Below are 16,838 nucleotides of genomic sequence, written 5' to 3' on the forward strand. Positions count from 1 at the left end.
TTTAGGTGAAAGCTCCAAAATGCTTGCCTAATATGTCTGTTTATCCAAAAGGAAGTAGAAAGGGAGAGCTAGAAAGATAGCATTGCATCACATTACATGGCAATGCAATGCACAGTTGCTGAAGTTGAACCAAAATGAGCTTGTAATCTGGCTTCTGCAACTTTGAACATGAAAAATCCAATGAGGAGAAGAAAAGCAGAGCCAAAGAGTCCATCCCAAAATCCGACAAACAAGCAAAATGAACAAAAAACATTGAATTCAATTCTTTCTGATTTTAGAAACTGCATTAAAGAAGGGGTGCACCGGTCCTGGAGATACTGCAATACCAGGTCAATGCGTGGAGTGGACAGAGCAAGCTCTTTTTCCATCTCCCTGTTCTAAAAATCCATTTAATATATGGTCCCCAGATAGGGGACGTATCAGATATTAAACTGATAAGAACAGATACTACACTTGATCTTAGCCAAAAGGCCGAGAAGCGATAACCAGAATTGGTTTCAAACTACGGAGCCACCCAAGGATCCTAAAAAGTCCATTTGTGGAGATGAGCTCCTGGACTCCCGTTAAGAAGACATGTTGTCAACCTCTAGATCCCTTACATGCCTGCACTTTTCGGCTTGCTGCTGCTGCAATCCACGCGTTTTAGATCTGCATAACTCCACCTCTTTAAACACAGCACCTTCACCCCCTGCTGTTCCCACCCGCCTCAACACCGTTGGAAGGGAGGAGAACCAATTAAGGCGGGGGGTGGGGTGGAACGAGCAGCTGTCTACCCTTAGCAGGAGGGCTCCTGATTACATACCTCTCCTGCTGCTGCTGCTGCTGCTGGCTGTCCAGCAGCAGACTGAAGGTGGCTGCTGCTGTGCACAGGTATATAAAGGCTCAGAGCCTATTATGACACGCGCAGCCAGCGTTCCATTGCCACATTCCATCTACTGCAGGCAGGATACCTGGCTGGCTGAATGTCGCTGAGAAGCTCACAGAGACCGCCATAAGCAACAGTTTAACAGAATGCCACAGACTAATCAACCAAACTTTTTGGGTTGGGTTCTCTTTTATAGTCTGCAGGCATTAAATGAAAGAAGTCAGTGTTCCAGCAGAAGGAGACAACGTTTCAGAAAAGGCATTGTAGCAAACCAAAAAAGAAATTTTAAGCGCAGCAGTGTAACCAGCGCACATACCTGTTAGCTCGGGTGAGTTTAAAAGGCTGCTGTTGATAACAAGGGCATTTGCTAAATAGATGGTGTGTGTGCAACAATATACTGAAAGGTCAATTATATTGTGCAGCTTATCTCACCACCTGTAGTTATTTAGGTGAAAGCTCCAAAATGCTTGCCTAATATGTCTGTTTATCCAAAAGGAAGTAGAAAGGGAGAGCTAGAAAGATAGCATTGCATCACATTACATGGCAATGCAATGCACAGTTGCTGAAGTTGAACCAAAATGAGCTTGTAATCTGGCTTCTGCAACTTTGAACATGAAAAATCCAATGAGGAGAAGAAAAGCAGAGCCAAAGAGTCCATCCCAAAATCCGACAAACAAGCAAAATGAACAAAAAACATTGAATTCAATTCTTTCTGATTTTAGAAACTGCATTAAAGAAGGGGTGCACCGGTCCTGGAGATACTGCAATACCAGGTCAATGCGTGGAGTGGACAGAGCAAGCTCTTTTTCCATCTCCCTGTTCTAAAAATCCATTTAATATATGGTCCCCAGATAGGGGACGTATCAGATATTAAACTGATAAGAACAGATACTACACTTGATCTTAGCCAAAAGGCCGAGAAGCGATAACCAGAATTGGTTTCAAACTACGGAGCCACCCAAGGATCCTAAAAAGTCCATTTGTGGAGATGAGCTCCTGGACTCCCGTTAAGAAGACATGTTGTCAACCTCTAGATCCCTTACATGCCTGCACTTTTCGGCTTGCTGCTGCTGCAATCCACGCGTTTTAGATCTGCATAACTCCACCTCTTTAAACACAGCACCTTCACCCCCTGCTGTTCCCACCCGCCTCAACACCGTTGGAAGGGAGGAGAACCAATTAAGGCGGGGGGTGGGGTGGAACGAGCAGCTGTCTACCCTTAGCAGGAGGGCTCCTGATTACATACCTCTCCTGCTGCTGCTGCTGCTGCTGGCTGTCCAGCAGCAGACTGAAGGTGGCTGCTGCTGTGCACAGGTATATAAAGGCTCAGAGCCTATTATGACACGCGCAGCCAGCGTTCCATTGCCACATTCCATCTACTGCAGGCAGGATACCTGGCTGGCTGAATGTCGCTGAGAAGCTCACAGAGACCGCCATAAGCAACAGTTTAACAGAATGCCACAGACTAATCAACCAAACTTTTTGGGTTGGGTTCTCTTTTATAGTCTGCAGGCATTAAATGAAAGAAGTCAGTGTTCCAGCAGAAGGAGACAACGTTTCAGAAAAGGCATTGTAGCAAACCAAAAAAGAAATTTTAAGCGCAGCAGTGTAACCAGCGCACATACCTGTTAGCTCGGGTGAGTTTAAAAGGCTGCTGTTGATAACAAGGGCATTTGCTAAATAGATGGTGTGTGTGCAACAATATACTGAAAGGTCAATTATATTGTGCAGCTTATCTCACCACCTGTAGTTATTTAGGTGAAAGCTCCAAAATGCTTGCCTAATATGTCTGTTTATCCAAAAGGAAGTAGAAAGGGAGAGCTAGAAAGATAGCATTGCATCACATTACATGGCAATGCAATGCACAGTTGCTGAAGTTGAACCAAAATGAGCTTGTAATCTGGCTTCTGCAACTTTGAACATGAAAAATCCAATGAGGAGAAGAAAAGCAGAGCCAAAGAGTCCATCCCAAAATCCGACAAACAAGCAAAATGAACAAAAAACATTGAATTCAATTCTTTCTGATTTTAGAAACTGCATTAAAGAAGGGGTGCACCGGTCCTGGAGATACTGCAATACCAGGTCAATGCGTGGAGTGGACAGAGCAAGCTCTTTTTCCATCTCCCTGTTCTAAAAATCCATTTAATATATGGTCCCCAGATAGGGGACGTATCAGATATTAAACTGATAAGAACAGATACTACACTTGATCTTAGCCAAAAGGCCGAGAAGCGATAACCAGAATTGGTTTCAAACTACGGAGCCACCCAAGGATCCTAAAAAGTCCATTTGTGGAGATGAGCTCCTGGACTCCCGTTAAGAAGACATGTTGTCAACCTCTAGATCCCTTACATGCCTGCACTTTTCGGCTTGCTGCTGCTGCAATCCACGCGTTTTAGATCTGCATAACTCCACCTCTTTAAACACAGCACCTTCACCCCCTGCTGTTCCCACCCGCCTCAACACCGTTGGAAGGGAGGAGAACCAATTAAGGCGGGGGGTGGGGTGGAACGAGCAGCTGTCTACCCTTAGCAGGAGGGCTCCTGATTACATACCTCTCCTGCTGCTGCTGCTGCTGCTGGCTGTCCAGCAGCAGACTGAAGGTGGCTGCTGCTGTGCACAGGTATATAAAGGCTCAGAGCCTATTATGACACGCGCAGCCAGCGTTCCATTGCCACATTCCATCTACTGCAGGCAGGATACCTGGCTGGCTGAATGTCGCTGAGAAGCTCACAGAGACCGCCATAAGCAACAGTTTAACAGAATGCCACAGACTAATCAACCAAACTTTTTGGGTTGGGTTCTCTTTTATAGTCTGCAGGCATTAAATGAAAGAAGTCAGTGTTCCAGCAGAAGGAGACAACGTTTCAGAAAAGGCATTGTAGCAAACCAAAAAAGAAATTTTAAGCGCAGCAGTGTAACCAGCGCACATACCTGTTAGCTCGGGTGAGTTTAAAAGGCTGCTGTTGATAACAAGGGCATTTGCTAAATAGATGGTGTGTGTGCAACAATATACTGAAAGGTCAATTATATTGTGCAGCTTATCTCACCACCTGTAGTTATTTAGGTGAAAGCTCCAAAATGCTTGCCTAATATGTCTGTTTATCCAAAAGGAAGTAGAAAGGGAGAGCTAGAAAGATAGCATTGCATCACATTACATGGCAATGCAATGCACAGTTGCTGAAGTTGAACCAAAATGAGCTTGTAATCTGGCTTCTGCAACTTTGAACATGAAAAATCCAATGAGGAGAAGAAAAGCAGAGCCAAAGAGTCCATCCCAAAATCCGACAAACAAGCAAAATGAACAAAAAACATTGAATTCAATTCTTTCTGATTTTAGAAACTGCATTAAAGAAGGGGTGCACCGGTCCTGGAGATACTGCAATACCAGGTCAATGCGTGGAGTGGACAGAGCAAGCTCTTTTTCCATCTCCCTGTTCTAAAAATCCATTTAATATATGGTCCCCAGATAGGGGACGTATCAGATATTAAACTGATAAGAACAGATACTACACTTGATCTTAGCCAAAAGGCCGAGAAGCGATAACCAGAATTGGTTTCAAACTACGGAGCCACCCAAGGATCCTAAAAAGTCCATTTGTGGAGATGAGCTCCTGGACTCCCGTTAAGAAGACATGTTGTCAACCTCTAGATCCCTTACATGCCTGCACTTTTCGGCTTGCTGCTGCTGCAATCCACGCGTTTTAGATCTGCATAACTCCACCTCTTTAAACACAGCACCTTCACCCCCTGCTGTTCCCACCCGCCTCAACACCGTTGGAAGGGAGGAGAACCAATTAAGGCGGGGGGTGGGGTGGAACGAGCAGCTGTCTACCCTTAGCAGGAGGGCTCCTGATTACATACCTCTCCTGCTGCTGCTGCTGCTGCTGGCTGTCCAGCAGCAGACTGAAGGTGGCTGCTGCTGTGCACAGGTATATAAAGGCTCAGAGCCTATTATGACACGCGCAGCCAGCGTTCCATTGCCACATTCCATCTACTGCAGGCAGGATACCTGGCTGGCTGAATGTCGCTGAGAAGCTCACAGAGACCGCCATAAGCAACAGTTTAACAGAATGCCACAGACTAATCAACCAAACTTTTTGGGTTGGGTTCTCTTTTATAGTCTGCAGGCATTAAATGAAAGAAGTCAGTGTTCCAGCAGAAGGAGACAACGTTTCAGAAAAGGCATTGTAGCAAACCAAAAAAGAAATTTTAAGCGCAGCAGTGTAACCAGCGCACATACCTGTTAGCTCGGGTGAGTTTAAAAGGCTGCTGTTGATAACAAGGGCATTTGCTAAATAGATGGTGTGTGTGCAACAATATACTGAAAGGTCAATTATATTGTGCAGCTTATCTCACCACCTGTAGTTATTTAGGTGAAAGCTCCAAAATGCTTGCCTAATATGTCTGTTTATCCAAAAGGAAGTAGAAAGGGAGAGCTAGAAAGATAGCATTGCATCACATTACATGGCAATGCAATGCACAGTTGCTGAAGTTGAACCAAAATGAGCTTGTAATCTGGCTTCTGCAACTTTGAACATGAAAAATCCAATGAGGAGAAGAAAAGCAGAGCCAAAGAGTCCATCCCAAAATCCGACAAACAAGCAAAATGAACAAAAAACATTGAATTCAATTCTTTCTGATTTTAGAAACTGCATTAAAGAAGGGGTGCACCGGTCCTGGAGATACTGCAATACCAGGTCAATGCGTGGAGTGGACAGAGCAAGCTCTTTTTCCATCTCCCTGTTCTAAAAATCCATTTAATATATGGTCCCCAGATAGGGGACGTATCAGATATTAAACTGATAAGAACAGATACTACACTTGATCTTAGCCAAAAGGCCGAGAAGCGATAACCAGAATTGGTTTCAAACTACGGAGCCACCCAAGGATCCTAAAAAGTCCATTTGTGGAGATGAGCTCCTGGACTCCCGTTAAGAAGACATGTTGTCAACCTCTAGATCCCTTACATGCCTGCACTTTTCGGCTTGCTGCTGCTGCAATCCACGCGTTTTAGATCTGCATAACTCCACCTCTTTAAACACAGCACCTTCACCCCCTGCTGTTCCCACCCGCCTCAACACCGTTGGAAGGGAGGAGAACCAATTAAGGCGGGGGGTGGGGTGGAACGAGCAGCTGTCTACCCTTAGCAGGAGGGCTCCTGATTACATACCTCTCCTGCTGCTGCTGCTGCTGCTGGCTGTCCAGCAGCAGACTGAAGGTGGCTGCTGCTGTGCACAGGTATATAAAGGCTCAGAGCCTATTATGACACGCGCAGCCAGCGTTCCATTGCCACATTCCATCTACTGCAGGCAGGATACCTGGCTGGCTGAATGTCGCTGAGAAGCTCACAGAGACCGCCATAAGCAACAGTTTAACAGAATGCCACAGACTAATCAACCAAACTTTTTGGGTTGGGTTCTCTTTTATAGTCTGCAGGCATTAAATGAAAGAAGTCAGTGTTCCAGCAGAAGGAGACAACGTTTCAGAAAAGGCATTGTAGCAAACCAAAAAAGAAATTTTAAGCGCAGCAGTGTAACCAGCGCACATACCTGTTAGCTCGGGTGAGTTTAAAAGGCTGCTGTTGATAACAAGGGCATTTGCTAAATAGATGGTGTGTGTGCAACAATATACTGAAAGGTCAATTATATTGTGCAGCTTATCTCACCACCTGTAGTTATTTAGGTGAAAGCTCCAAAATGCTTGCCTAATATGTCTGTTTATCCAAAAGGAAGTAGAAAGGGAGAGCTAGAAAGATAGCATTGCATCACATTACATGGCAATGCAATGCACAGTTGCTGAAGTTGAACCAAAATGAGCTTGTAATCTGGCTTCTGCAACTTTGAACATGAAAAATCCAATGAGGAGAAGAAAAGCAGAGCCAAAGAGTCCATCCCAAAATCCGACAAACAAGCAAAATGAACAAAAAACATTGAATTCAATTCTTTCTGATTTTAGAAACTGCATTAAAGAAGGGGTGCACCGGTCCTGGAGATACTGCAATACCAGGTCAATGCGTGGAGTGGACAGAGCAAGCTCTTTTTCCATCTCCCTGTTCTAAAAATCCATTTAATATATGGTCCCCAGATAGGGGACGTATCAGATATTAAACTGATAAGAACAGATACTACACTTGATCTTAGCCAAAAGGCCGAGAAGCGATAACCAGAATTGGTTTCAAACTACGGAGCCACCCAAGGATCCTAAAAAGTCCATTTGTGGAGATGAGCTCCTGGACTCCCGTTAAGAAGACATGTTGTCAACCTCTAGATCCCTTACATGCCTGCACTTTTCGGCTTGCTGCTGCTGCAATCCACGCGTTTTAGATCTGCATAACTCCACCTCTTTAAACACAGCACCTTCACCCCCTGCTGTTCCCACCCGCCTCAACACCGTTGGAAGGGAGGAGAACCAATTAAGGCGGGGGGTGGGGTGGAACGAGCAGCTGTCTACCCTTAGCAGGAGGGCTCCTGATTACATACCTCTCCTGCTGCTGCTGCTGCTGCTGGCTGTCCAGCAGCAGACTGAAGGTGGCTGCTGCTGTGCACAGGTATATAAAGGCTCAGAGCCTATTATGACACGCGCAGCCAGCGTTCCATTGCCACATTCCATCTACTGCAGGCAGGATACCTGGCTGGCTGAATGTCGCTGAGAAGCTCACAGAGACCGCCATAAGCAACAGTTTAACAGAATGCCACAGACTAATCAACCAAACTTTTTGGGTTGGGTTCTCTTTTATAGTCTGCAGGCATTAAATGAAAGAAGTCAGTGTTCCAGCAGAAGGAGACAACGTTTCAGAAAAGGCATTGTAGCAAACCAAAAAAGAAATTTTAAGCGCAGCAGTGTAACCAGCGCACATACCTGTTAGCTCGGGTGAGTTTAAAAGGCTGCTGTTGATAACAAGGGCATTTGCTAAATAGATGGTGTGTGTGCAACAATATACTGAAAGGTCAATTATATTGTGCAGCTTATCTCACCACCTGTAGTTATTTAGGTGAAAGCTCCAAAATGCTTGCCTAATATGTCTGTTTATCCAAAAGGAAGTAGAAAGGGAGAGCTAGAAAGATAGCATTGCATCACATTACATGGCAATGCAATGCACAGTTGCTGAAGTTGAACCAAAATGAGCTTGTAATCTGGCTTCTGCAACTTTGAACATGAAAAATCCAATGAGGAGAAGAAAAGCAGAGCCAAAGAGTCCATCCCAAAATCCGACAAACAAGCAAAATGAACAAAAAACATTGAATTCAATTCTTTCTGATTTTAGAAACTGCATTAAAGAAGGGGTGCACCGGTCCTGGAGATACTGCAATACCAGGTCAATGCGTGGAGTGGACAGAGCAAGCTCTTTTTCCATCTCCCTGTTCTAAAAATCCATTTAATATATGGTCCCCAGATAGGGGACGTATCAGATATTAAACTGATAAGAACAGATACTACACTTGATCTTAGCCAAAAGGCCGAGAAGCGATAACCAGAATTGGTTTCAAACTACGGAGCCACCCAAGGATCCTAAAAAGTCCATTTGTGGAGATGAGCTCCTGGACTCCCGTTAAGAAGACATGTTGTCAACCTCTAGATCCCTTACATGCCTGCACTTTTCGGCTTGCTGCTGCTGCAATCCACGCGTTTTAGATCTGCATAACTCCACCTCTTTAAACACAGCACCTTCACCCCCTGCTGTTCCCACCCGCCTCAACACCGTTGGAAGGGAGGAGAACCAATTAAGGCGGGGGGTGGGGTGGAACGAGCAGCTGTCTACCCTTAGCAGGAGGGCTCCTGATTACATACCTCTCCTGCTGCTGCTGCTGCTGCTGGCTGTCCAGCAGCAGACTGAAGGTGGCTGCTGCTGTGCACAGGTATATAAAGGCTCAGAGCCTATTATGACACGCGCAGCCAGCGTTCCATTGCCACATTCCATCTACTGCAGGCAGGATACCTGGCTGGCTGAATGTCGCTGAGAAGCTCACAGAGACCGCCATAAGCAACAGTTTAACAGAATGCCACAGACTAATCAACCAAACTTTTTGGGTTGGGTTCTCTTTTATAGTCTGCAGGCATTAAATGAAAGAAGTCAGTGTTCCAGCAGAAGGAGACAACGTTTCAGAAAAGGCATTGTAGCAAACCAAAAAAGAAATTTTAAGCGCAGCAGTGTAACCAGCGCACATACCTGTTAGCTCGGGTGAGTTTAAAAGGCTGCTGTTGATAACAAGGGCATTTGCTAAATAGATGGTGTGTGTGCAACAATATACTGAAAGGTCAATTATATTGTGCAGCTTATCTCACCACCTGTAGTTATTTAGGTGAAAGCTCCAAAATGCTTGCCTAATATGTCTGTTTATCCAAAAGGAAGTAGAAAGGGAGAGCTAGAAAGATAGCATTGCATCACATTACATGGCAATGCAATGCACAGTTGCTGAAGTTGAACCAAAATGAGCTTGTAATCTGGCTTCTGCAACTTTGAACATGAAAAATCCAATGAGGAGAAGAAAAGCAGAGCCAAAGAGTCCATCCCAAAATCCGACAAACAAGCAAAATGAACAAAAAACATTGAATTCAATTCTTTCTGATTTTAGAAACTGCATTAAAGAAGGGGTGCACCGGTCCTGGAGATACTGCAATACCAGGTCAATGCGTGGAGTGGACAGAGCAAGCTCTTTTTCCATCTCCCTGTTCTAAAAATCCATTTAATATATGGTCCCCAGATAGGGGACGTATCAGATATTAAACTGATAAGAACAGATACTACACTTGATCTTAGCCAAAAGGCCGAGAAGCGATAACCAGAATTGGTTTCAAACTACGGAGCCACCCAAGGATCCTAAAAAGTCCATTTGTGGAGATGAGCTCCTGGACTCCCGTTAAGAAGACATGTTGTCAACCTCTAGATCCCTTACATGCCTGCACTTTTCGGCTTGCTGCTGCTGCAATCCACGCGTTTTAGATCTGCATAACTCCACCTCTTTAAACACAGCACCTTCACCCCCTGCTGTTCCCACCCGCCTCAACACCGTTGGAAGGGAGGAGAACCAATTAAGGCGGGGGGTGGGGTGGAACGAGCAGCTGTCTACCCTTAGCAGGAGGGCTCCTGATTACATACCTCTCCTGCTGCTGCTGCTGCTGCTGGCTGTCCAGCAGCAGACTGAAGGTGGCTGCTGCTGTGCACAGGTATATAAAGGCTCAGAGCCTATTATGACACGCGCAGCCAGCGTTCCATTGCCACATTCCATCTACTGCAGGCAGGATACCTGGCTGGCTGAATGTCGCTGAGAAGCTCACAGAGACCGCCATAAGCAACAGTTTAACAGAATGCCACAGACTAATCAACCAAACTTTTTGGGTTGGGTTCTCTTTTATAGTCTGCAGGCATTAAATGAAAGAAGTCAGTGTTCCAGCAGAAGGAGACAACGTTTCAGAAAAGGCATTGTAGCAAACCAAAAAAGAAATTTTAAGCGCAGCAGTGTAACCAGCGCACATACCTGTTAGCTCGGGTGAGTTTAAAAGGCTGCTGTTGATAACAAGGGCATTTGCTAAATAGATGGTGTGTGTGCAACAATATACTGAAAGGTCAATTATATTGTGCAGCTTATCTCACCACCTGTAGTTATTTAGGTGAAAGCTCCAAAATGCTTGCCTAATATGTCTGTTTATCCAAAAGGAAGTAGAAAGGGAGAGCTAGAAAGATAGCATTGCATCACATTACATGGCAATGCAATGCACAGTTGCTGAAGTTGAACCAAAATGAGCTTGTAATCTGGCTTCTGCAACTTTGAACATGAAAAATCCAATGAGGAGAAGAAAAGCAGAGCCAAAGAGTCCATCCCAAAATCCGACAAACAAGCAAAATGAACAAAAAACATTGAATTCAATTCTTTCTGATTTTAGAAACTGCATTAAAGAAGGGGTGCACCGGTCCTGGAGATACTGCAATACCAGGTCAATGCGTGGAGTGGACAGAGCAAGCTCTTTTTCCATCTCCCTGTTCTAAAAATCCATTTAATATATGGTCCCCAGATAGGGGACGTATCAGATATTAAACTGATAAGAACAGATACTACACTTGATCTTAGCCAAAAGGCCGAGAAGCGATAACCAGAATTGGTTTCAAACTACGGAGCCACCCAAGGATCCTAAAAAGTCCATTTGTGGAGATGAGCTCCTGGACTCCCGTTAAGAAGACATGTTGTCAACCTCTAGATCCCTTACATGCCTGCACTTTTCGGCTTGCTGCTGCTGCAATCCACGCGTTTTAGATCTGCATAACTCCACCTCTTTAAACACAGCACCTTCACCCCCTGCTGTTCCCACCCGCCTCAACACCGTTGGAAGGGAGGAGAACCAATTAAGGCGGGGGGTGGGGTGGAACGAGCAGCTGTCTACCCTTAGCAGGAGGGCTCCTGATTACATACCTCTCCTGCTGCTGCTGCTGCTGCTGGCTGTCCAGCAGCAGACTGAAGGTGGCTGCTGCTGTGCACAGGTATATAAAGGCTCAGAGCCTATTATGACACGCGCAGCCAGCGTTCCATTGCCACATTCCATCTACTGCAGGCAGGATACCTGGCTGGCTGAATGTCGCTGAGAAGCTCACAGAGACCGCCATAAGCAACAGTTTAACAGAATGCCACAGACTAATCAACCAAACTTTTTGGGTTGGGTTCTCTTTTATAGTCTGCAGGCATTAAATGAAAGAAGTCAGTGTTCCAGCAGAAGGAGACAACGTTTCAGAAAAGGCATTGTAGCAAACCAAAAAAGAAATTTTAAGCGCAGCAGTGTAACCAGCGCACATACCTGTTAGCTCGGGTGAGTTTAAAAGGCTGCTGTTGATAACAAGGGCATTTGCTAAATAGATGGTGTGTGTGCAACAATATACTGAAAGGTCAATTATATTGTGCAGCTTATCTCACCACCTGTAGTTATTTAGGTGAAAGCTCCAAAATGCTTGCCTAATATGTCTGTTTATCCAAAAGGAAGTAGAAAGGGAGAGCTAGAAAGATAGCATTGCATCACATTACATGGCAATGCAATGCACAGTTGCTGAAGTTGAACCAAAATGAGCTTGTAATCTGGCTTCTGCAACTTTGAACATGAAAAATCCAATGAGGAGAAGAAAAGCAGAGCCAAAGAGTCCATCCCAAAATCCGACAAACAAGCAAAATGAACAAAAAACATTGAATTCAATTCTTTCTGATTTTAGAAACTGCATTAAAGAAGGGGTGCACCGGTCCTGGAGATACTGCAATACCAGGTCAATGCGTGGAGTGGACAGAGCAAGCTCTTTTTCCATCTCCCTGTTCTAAAAATCCATTTAATATATGGTCCCCAGATAGGGGACGTATCAGATATTAAACTGATAAGAACAGATACTACACTTGATCTTAGCCAAAAGGCCGAGAAGCGATAACCAGAATTGGTTTCAAACTACGGAGCCACCCAAGGATCCTAAAAAGTCCATTTGTGGAGATGAGCTCCTGGACTCCCGTTAAGAAGACATGTTGTCAACCTCTAGATCCCTTACATGCCTGCACTTTTCGGCTTGCTGCTGCTGCAATCCACGCGTTTTAGATCTGCATAACTCCACCTCTTTAAACACAGCACCTTCACCCCCTGCTGTTCCCACCCGCCTCAACACCGTTGGAAGGGAGGAGAACCAATTAAGGCGGGGGGTGGGGTGGAACGAGCAGCTGTCTACCCTTAGCAGGAGGGCTCCTGATTACATACCTCTCCTGCTGCTGCTGCTGCTGCTGGCTGTCCAGCAGCAGACTGAAGGTGGCTGCTGCTGTGCACAGGTATATAAAGGCTCAGAGCCTATTATGACACGCGCAGCCAGCGTTCCATTGCCACATTCCATCTACTGCAGGCAGGATACCTGGCTGGCTGAATGTCGCTGAGAAGCTCACAGAGACCGCCATAAGCAACAGTTTAACAGAATGCCACAGACTAATCAACCAAACTTTTTGGGTTGGGTTCTCTTTTATAGTCTGCAGGCATTAAATGAAAGAAGTCAGTGTTCCAGCAGAAGGAGACAACGTTTCAGAAAAGGCATTGTAGCAAACCAAAAAAGAAATTTTAAGCGCAGCAGTGTAACCAGCGCACATACCTGTTAGCTCGGGTGAGTTTAAAAGGCTGCTGTTGATAACAAGGGCATTTGCTAAATAGATGGTGTGTGTGCAACAATATACTGAAAGGTCAATTATATTGTGCAGCTTATCTCACCACCTGTAGTTATTTAGGTGAAAGCTCCAAAATGCTTGCCTAATATGTCTGTTTATCCAAAAGGAAGTAGAAAGGGAGAGCTAGAAAGATAGCATTGCATCACATTACATGGCAATGCAATGCACAGTTGCTGAAGTTGAACCAAAATGAGCTTGTAATCTGGCTTCTGCAACTTTGAACATGAAAAATCCAATGAGGAGAAGAAAAGCAGAGCCAAAGAGTCCATCCCAAAATCCGACAAACAAGCAAAATGAACAAAAAACATTGAATTCAATTCTTTCTGATTTTAGAAACTGCATTAAAGAAGGGGTGCACCGGTCCTGGAGATACTGCAATACCAGGTCAATGCGTGGAGTGGACAGAGCAAGCTCTTTTTCCATCTCCCTGTTCTAAAAATCCATTTAATATATGGTCCCCAGATAGGGGACGTATCAGATATTAAACTGATAAGAACAGATACTACACTTGATCTTAGCCAAAAGGCCGAGAAGCGATAACCAGAATTGGTTTCAAACTACGGAGCCACCCAAGGATCCTAAAAAGTCCATTTGTGGAGATGAGCTCCTGGACTCCCGTTAAGAAGACATGTTGTCAACCTCTAGATCCCTTACATGCCTGCACTTTTCGGCTTGCTGCTGCTGCAATCCACGCGTTTTAGATCTGCATAACTCCACCTCTTTAAACACAGCACCTTCACCCCCTGCTGTTCCCACCCGCCTCAACACCGTTGGAAGGGAGGAGAACCAATTAAGGCGGGGGGTGGGGTGGAACGAGCAGCTGTCTACCCTTAGCAGGAGGGCTCCTGATTACATACCTCTCCTGCTGCTGCTGCTGCTGCTGGCTGTCCAGCAGCAGACTGAAGGTGGCTGCTGCTGTGCACAGGTATATAAAGGCTCAGAGCCTATTATGACACGCGCAGCCAGCGTTCCATTGCCACATTCCATCTACTGCAGGCAGGATACCTGGCTGGCTGAATGTCGCTGAGAAGCTCACAGAGACCGCCATAAGCAACAGTTTAACAGAATGCCACAGACTAATCAACCAAACTTTTTGGGTTGGGTTCTCTTTTATAGTCTGCAGGCATTAAATGAAAGAAGTCAGTGTTCCAGCAGAAGGAGACAACGTTTCAGAAAAGGCATTGTAGCAAACCAAAAAAGAAATTTTAAGCGCAGCAGTGTAACCAGCGCACATACCTGTTAGCTCGGGTGAGTTTAAAAGGCTGCTGTTGATAACAAGGGCATTTGCTAAATAGATGGTGTGTGTGCAACAATATACTGAAAGGTCAATTATATTGTGCAGCTTATCTCACCACCTGTAGTTATTTAGGTGAAAGCTCCAAAATGCTTGCCTAATATGTCTGTTTATCCAAAAGGAAGTAGAAAGGGAGAGCTAGAAAGATAGCATTGCATCACATTACATGGCAATGCAATGCACAGTTGCTGAAGTTGAACCAAAATGAGCTTGTAATCTGGCTTCTGCAACTTTGAACATGAAAAATCCAATGAGGAGAAGAAAAGCAGAGCCAAAGAGTCCATCCCAAAATCCGACAAACAAGCAAAATGAACAAAAAACATTGAATTCAATTCTTTCTGATTTTAGAAACTGCATTAAAGAAGGGGTGCACCGGTCCTGGAGATACTGCAATACCAGGTCAATGCGTGGAGTGGACAGAGCAAGCTCTTTTTCCATCTCCCTGTTCTAAAAATCCATTTAATATATGGTCCCCAGATAGGGGACGTATCAGATATTAAACTGATAAGAACAGATACTACACTTGATCTTAGCCAAAAGGCCGAGAAGCGATAACCTGAATTGGTTTCAAACTACGGAGCCACCCAAGGATCCTAAAAAGTCCATTTGTGGAGATGAGCTCCTGGACTCCCGTTAAGAAGACATGTTGTCAACCTCTAGATCCCTTACATGCCTGCACTTTTCGGCTTGCTGCTGCTGCAATCCACGCGTTTTAGATCTGCATAACTCCACCTCTTTAAACACAGCACCTTCACCCCCTGCTGTTCCCACCCGCCTCAACACCGTTGGAAGGGAGGAGAACCAATTAAGGCGGGGGGTGGGGTGGAACGAGCAGCTGTCTACCCTTAGCAGGAGGGCTCCTGATTACATACCTCTCCTGCTGCTGCTGCTGCTGCTGGCTGTCCAGCAGCAGACTGAAGGTGGCTGCTGCTGTGCACAGGTATATAAAGGCTCAGAGCCTATTATGACACGCGCAGCCAGCGTTCCATTGCCACATTCCATCTACTGCAGGCAGGATACCTGGCTGGCTGAATGTCGCTGAGAAGCTCACAGAGACCGCCATAAGCAACAGTTTAACAGAATGCCACAGACTAATCAACCAAACTTTTTGGGTTGGGTTCTCTTTTATAGTCTGCAGGCATTAAATGAAAGAAGTCAGTGTTCCAGCAGAAGGAGACAACGTTTCAGAAAAGGCATTGTAGCAAACCAAAAAAGAAATTTTAAGCGCAGCAGTGTAACCAGCGCACATACCTGTTAGCTCGGGTGAGTTTAAAAGGCTGCTGTTGATAACAAGGGCATTTGCTAAATAGATGGTGTGTGTGCAACAATATACTGAAAGGTCAATTATATTGTGCAGCTTATCTCACCACCTGTAGTTATTTAGGTGAAAGCTCCAAAATGCTTGCCTAATATGTCTGTTTATCCAAAAGGAAGTAGAAAGGGAGAGCTAGAAAGATAGCATTGCATCACATTACATGGCAATGCAATGCACAGTTGCTGAAGTTGAACCAAAATGAGCTTGTAATCTGGCTTCTGCAACTTTGAACATGAAAAATCCAATGAGGAGAAGAAAAGCAGAGCCAAAGAGTCCATCCCAAAATCCGACAAACAAGCAAAATGAACAAAAAACATTGAATTCAATTCTTTCTGATTTTAGAAACTGCATTAAAGAAGGGGTGCACCGGTCCTGGAGATACTGCAATACCAGGTCAATGCGTGGAGTGGACAGAGCAAGCTCTTTTTCCATCTCCCTGTTCTAAAAATCCATTTAATATATGGTCCCCAGATAGGGGACGTATCAGATATTAAACTGATAAGAACAGATACTACACTTGATCTTAGCCAAAAGGCCGAGAAGCGATAACCAGAATTGGTTTCAAACTACGGAGCCACCCAAGGATCCTAAAAAGTCCATTTGTGGAGATGAGCTCCTGGACTCCCGTTAAGAAGACATGTTGTCAACCTCTAGATCCCTTACATGCCTGCACTTTTCGGCTTGCTGCTGCTGCAATCCACGCGTTTTAGATCTGCATAACTCCACCTCTTTAAACACAGCACCTTCACCCCCTGCTGTTCCCACCCGCCTCAACACCGTTGGAAGGGAGGAGAACCAATTAAGGCGGGGGGTGGGGTGGAACGAGCAGCTGTCTACCCTTAGCAGGAGGGCTCCTGATTACATACCTCTCCTGCTGCTGCTGCTGCTGCTGGCTGTCCAGCAGCAGACTGAAGGTGGCTGCTGCTGTGCACAGGTATATAAAGGCTCAGAGCCTATTATGACACGCGCAGCCAGCGTTCCATTGCCACATTCCATCTACTGCAGGCAGGATACCTGGCTGGCTGAATGTCGCTGAGAAGCTCACAGAGACCGCCATAAGCAACAGTTTAACAGAATGCCACAGACTAATCAACCAAACTTTTTGGGTTGGGTTCTCTTTTATAGTCTGCAGGCATTAAATGAAAGAAGTCAGTGTTCCAGCAGAAGGAGACAACGTTTCAGAAAAGGCATTGT

At 45.2% G+C, this 16,838-nt stretch overlaps 13 non-coding genes across 13 annotated transcripts; all 13 read right to left on the bottom strand.

The window, feature by feature from the left end:
* Window positions 1–292: 292 nt before the first annotated feature.
* On the bottom strand, window positions 293–483 carry LOC141248612 (U2 spliceosomal RNA). The gene has a single exon (XR_012311794.1). It is a non-coding gene; the product is annotated as a U2 spliceosomal RNA (small nuclear RNA).
* A 1,118-nt stretch (window positions 484–1,601) lies between these two features.
* On the bottom strand, window positions 1,602–1,792 carry LOC141248613 (U2 spliceosomal RNA). Its single transcript, XR_012311795.1, has one exon. It is a non-coding gene; the product is annotated as a U2 spliceosomal RNA (small nuclear RNA).
* A 1,118-nt stretch (window positions 1,793–2,910) lies between these two features.
* LOC141248614 (U2 spliceosomal RNA) lies at window positions 2,911–3,101 on the bottom strand. Its single transcript, XR_012311796.1, has one exon. It is a non-coding gene; the product is annotated as a U2 spliceosomal RNA (small nuclear RNA).
* Window positions 3,102–4,219: 1,118 nt separating this feature from the next.
* Window positions 4,220–4,410, bottom strand: LOC141248615 (U2 spliceosomal RNA). Its single transcript, XR_012311797.1, has one exon. It is a non-coding gene; the product is annotated as a U2 spliceosomal RNA (small nuclear RNA).
* A 1,118-nt stretch (window positions 4,411–5,528) lies between these two features.
* On the bottom strand, window positions 5,529–5,719 carry LOC141248616 (U2 spliceosomal RNA). Its single transcript, XR_012311798.1, has one exon. It is a non-coding gene; the product is annotated as a U2 spliceosomal RNA (small nuclear RNA).
* Window positions 5,720–6,837: 1,118 nt separating this feature from the next.
* LOC141248617 (U2 spliceosomal RNA) lies at window positions 6,838–7,028 on the bottom strand. The gene has a single exon (XR_012311799.1). It is a non-coding gene; the product is annotated as a U2 spliceosomal RNA (small nuclear RNA).
* Window positions 7,029–8,146: 1,118 nt separating this feature from the next.
* Window positions 8,147–8,337, bottom strand: LOC141248618 (U2 spliceosomal RNA). Its single transcript, XR_012311800.1, has one exon. It is a non-coding gene; the product is annotated as a U2 spliceosomal RNA (small nuclear RNA).
* Window positions 8,338–9,455: 1,118 nt separating this feature from the next.
* LOC141248619 (U2 spliceosomal RNA) lies at window positions 9,456–9,646 on the bottom strand. Its single transcript, XR_012311801.1, has one exon. It is a non-coding gene; the product is annotated as a U2 spliceosomal RNA (small nuclear RNA).
* Window positions 9,647–10,764: 1,118 nt separating this feature from the next.
* On the bottom strand, window positions 10,765–10,955 carry LOC141248620 (U2 spliceosomal RNA). The gene has a single exon (XR_012311802.1). It is a non-coding gene; the product is annotated as a U2 spliceosomal RNA (small nuclear RNA).
* A 1,118-nt stretch (window positions 10,956–12,073) lies between these two features.
* Window positions 12,074–12,264, bottom strand: LOC141248622 (U2 spliceosomal RNA). The gene has a single exon (XR_012311804.1). It is a non-coding gene; the product is annotated as a U2 spliceosomal RNA (small nuclear RNA).
* A 1,118-nt stretch (window positions 12,265–13,382) lies between these two features.
* Window positions 13,383–13,573, bottom strand: LOC141248623 (U2 spliceosomal RNA). The gene has a single exon (XR_012311805.1). It is a non-coding gene; the product is annotated as a U2 spliceosomal RNA (small nuclear RNA).
* A 1,118-nt stretch (window positions 13,574–14,691) lies between these two features.
* LOC141248624 (U2 spliceosomal RNA) lies at window positions 14,692–14,882 on the bottom strand. Its single transcript, XR_012311806.1, has one exon. It is a non-coding gene; the product is annotated as a U2 spliceosomal RNA (small nuclear RNA).
* Window positions 14,883–16,000: 1,118 nt separating this feature from the next.
* On the bottom strand, window positions 16,001–16,191 carry LOC141248625 (U2 spliceosomal RNA). Its single transcript, XR_012311807.1, has one exon. It is a non-coding gene; the product is annotated as a U2 spliceosomal RNA (small nuclear RNA).
* Between the last annotated feature and the right edge of the window lie 647 nt (window positions 16,192–16,838).

Source organism: Phyllobates terribilis, unplaced genomic scaffold (genome assembly GCF_046119375.1).
Source record: "Phyllobates terribilis strain yellow unplaced genomic scaffold, ASM4611937v1 Scaffold_3763__1_contigs__length_70673, whole genome shotgun sequence".
NCBI lineage: Eukaryota > Metazoa > Chordata > Amphibia > Anura > Dendrobatidae > Phyllobates > Phyllobates terribilis.